This window comes from Halichoerus grypus, chromosome 7, assembly GCF_964656455.1.
Source record: "Halichoerus grypus chromosome 7, mHalGry1.hap1.1, whole genome shotgun sequence".
Taxonomy (NCBI): domain Eukaryota; kingdom Metazoa; phylum Chordata; class Mammalia; order Carnivora; family Phocidae; genus Halichoerus; species Halichoerus grypus.
This window is the reverse complement of record NC_135718.1, coordinates 131,006,009-131,009,589: the sequence shown is the minus strand read 5'-3', so window position 1 is coordinate 131,009,589 and position 3,581 is coordinate 131,006,009.

Here is a 3,581-nt window from a genome sequence, read left to right as displayed (position 1 = left end):
GGAGGGTGGAGGAAGGTGGGGAAGAGGAGGGAGGGGGAGGAGGAGGAGGAGGAAGGGAAAAACCCGGCCCCCGCCAGAGTTTTTCACGTGTACAAGTTGACTCCTCCCCCGTCCCTCCCGCCCTGCCCACAGCCGCTGCCAATCCCCAGGGCTTCCTCTGCCCAGGTGCCCACCCCTTTCTCCCACTCTGGGAACCAGGGTCCAAGTGCCTCTTCCGGTTTAGTTCCTAGGCCTGGCCTCTGCCGGCCCTCTGGGGCTGGCCCGGAGCGCCTTGACTAGGCGATGAGCCCCTCTGGATCCGAGCACCCCAGGACTGGGGCCAGACCACCAGGGGTGATTTGCTGACAGGGCCTTTCTCTAAAGGTAGCTTTCCCACCTTCTGAGTCTGATCCTGGATCCCAGCACCGGGCACCCCAGGAGCTAATGCCCACAGGCCCGTCCTGTTGGCTATATTTGCCTTTAGTGCTCTTGCAACAGTAGCCCTAGGGTTCTCCCTCTGCCCTGTCCGGTGGGACTTGTCACTTACCTTTTGGGACCAAGCTCCCACCTGGTTGACCCCACCTCTCTGGGGCTTCAATGAAGCTTCACCACTAGCCATCACCCCCACTTCCTACCCTGAAGGGTAATTCAGTTTGTCCTTTTGGAATTAAACCCCACAGGCCAACTGAGAATCATCCAAGAAACCTTACAGAATAGCTAGCGCTGGTCCAGCTTTAATTTTACAGAAAGGGAAACTGAGGCCCAGGAAGGCGATCGGACTAGCCCAACGTCCCACAAAGAGTTAGTGGCAAACCACAATTAGGACCCAGGCTAATGGCCACGCCATCTAACTTCAGAGATCCGAGAAGACTGGGAAGCAGTGAAGGGCACAGTGGCCCCACCTGGGCCCCTCCCAGCCCTGCTTCCTCCTGAAGGCTGTGAGGAGAGGGGGTGGTATCTCAGATCGTATGGGCACCAAACCAAAGAGGTCTGTGTCCTCTGCCTTGCCAGTGGGCATGACCTCTGCAGTCTGGGGGTCCTCATGGTGTGTGGGAGAGTGTGTCTTGAGGAGGGTGGTCCACAGTGTGGATGTGTTTCCTTTCTGGAAGCCATGGGCCTGAGGTCCATCTCTCAGGACCACCATCTGCCCTCCACCACAAGCCCGCATCCAGCCTACAACGTGGGATCACTCCAGACTCCAGGAGGGCTGGAGATGCAGAAAGAAGGAAGACCCCAGGCGCTTGCAGGTGAGTGACTTGTGGGTAGTCAGCAGGGGCACCCTACAAAGGGCCTCCCAACTCTGCTACCTCTGTTTTCTCTGCCAGGGCATGCAGATTTCCTGGGCACATGCCCTCTAGAAAAAGAAATCTGCCTAGTGCTGAAGAGGTGCAAAGAGTGGATGGATCCAGAGCCTCCAGACTTTGGGGATAGTAGGCTGCCGGGCTCCATAATCCACGTGTATGATAATAACACAGGAGGCAGAGAGGCCGGGCAGAGGCAGGAAGGGACAGGGAGGGTAGGGGAGAGGGTTATGGCTAAGAAACTGTGGGTACTAGAGGATTCGAGAGAACGGGGCCAAAGGGTAGAGTTTCAAGGAACCAGGGGAATGGATGAGGTCAAGAGGTTTCAACAGAAGTTTCCTGAGCGTGTCTTATATGCCCAACAACAGCCAGGATGCTGGGCACAAAGGATAGACCGAACACAGTCCCTCGGGAGCTCATGGTCTAATGGGACAGGGAACAAGAGTCGGGATGTTGTAGGACCCAGCTTAGACCTGGGGCTGCCTTCTGCTGCTTGCACTGAGGGTCTCCGGATGAGAGGACAGTGGAGGGCAGGAAGGGGTTTCTGTTTTCCCAGGAAGCGTAGGTAATACCTATGCAGAATTCAGGGATGAGAGGCCAGAGCTTAGAGAGGCTGGGACCGGAGGTGACACACAGAGGGAGGCAGGGGTTGGGTTCTGAAGAGCCTTCTAACATTTGCTCTATCTGGAAACTACAGGGCAGTGTGGAACATTTCAGGGGAAAGAGAAATCACCAGGTCTGTGGTGTAGGGTGATCCCCCAGCCAAGAGGAGGATTGAGGGTGGGGCACATCTGGAGACGGGAACCCCAGTTTGCAGGTTGCTCCCAGCGAAGGATGATGCAGGCTTAGGCTGGAGCAGTGGCAGCAGGGAAAGGGGAGGGGACTGACTCGAGAGATAGTTTGGAGCCAGGATCACGGAACTTTGTGTCTGTTTGAATCTGGAAGATAAGGGAGCAACCTCTGGAGTGATAGACCAAGGTGGAAACTTCTTAGGGATGCTTTGATTCATAGAACCTCCTTTTATTTGTTGTGTGACCTTGGGCAAATGACTTAACCTTTCAGAGCCCAGTTTTGCAATCTGTAATACAAAGATACTAAAATTCATCTTGTGTGGTTGTTGTATATATTAAAGATAATGTATGCCAAAGCATAGGCTTAACTCATAATAGGAATTCAATAAATAGTAGATGTAATTACCGTTGTTTGTCCTTGCCACAAGCATTTGTTGAGGATCTATACGTGCCACCGATTGTCCTTGATCTTTGGGACTTAAGTCTCAGTCCTTATTCTCATGTAGCTCCCCATCCAGTAGGGAAGAGATATGCAGAGAAACAGTCATACAGCAAAGCAATAGGGACTGGGGCAGGGGAGGAAACTGTGCCCAAAGACTCAGGGACAACTTCACAGAGGAGAGGTGACAGCTTAAGCAATGTAGGGCCAGCTGTCTGCTCAGAGATTGTCATATCATGCCCCCCAACCCCCCACTCCCTGACATGGGATTGAGTTTCACAATCTGAAATGTTCAGTTTTGAAGGCATTTGTCATGTTCCTTGGGGTTGGGAGAAGGGGATGGACTGCAGATGGGTGTCTATATGGAACCCAGGGAATGGTTTGCAGAACCTCGGCAGCCCCAGGGAAGGGCATGAGCAGATGGGCAGTTAGAAGAAGGGAACGAGGGAAGAGCGAACATGGCCATGTGGGCAGAGCTTGCTAGCTGGATAAGGAGCCTACGTGTGTGTGCTCTTTGGGCCATCCTAATTTTTCTGCTCCCTGTCTGTGCCCTTCTAAAAATTCCCTGCAAAACCATTTGGTGTCCCTCGCCGTGCCTCCCATGCCGATTTTCTTTCCATATATCTCTCAAGGAGCCCAGCTTAGTAGAAGCAGCTCTACCTGGTCCTCCACTAAGGAAGGACTCCTGCCCTCCTGCCCCACCGAGCAGGACCTTGGGCTTTACAGCCACATAGTCTGTGACCTCTCTGATTTTCCAGTCTGTAACGTGGAGATAGCAATAGTCCCTTTCTCTTGGGGCTGTTGTGAGGTTCCAATGTGATGTAAACTTGGCGCCCAATCAATGCTTGTTTCTCTTCTCTGCTCTATAACAGCCTCCTTGCAGAGGGTCCGACAAGAGACTCTCAGCTAGGGATGTCCCCTGGCACACCGGCTTCCAGGGCCCCTCCCCTATAGGCTCTGCAGACCCCTTCCCCTCTGCTAGCTTAAGTGGTCGCCAGGGCAGTGCTGGCAGGATGACAACGGGGGCCCAGCCGCAGCCCAGACCACTCCCCCGCTCCAATCCTTGCTGCC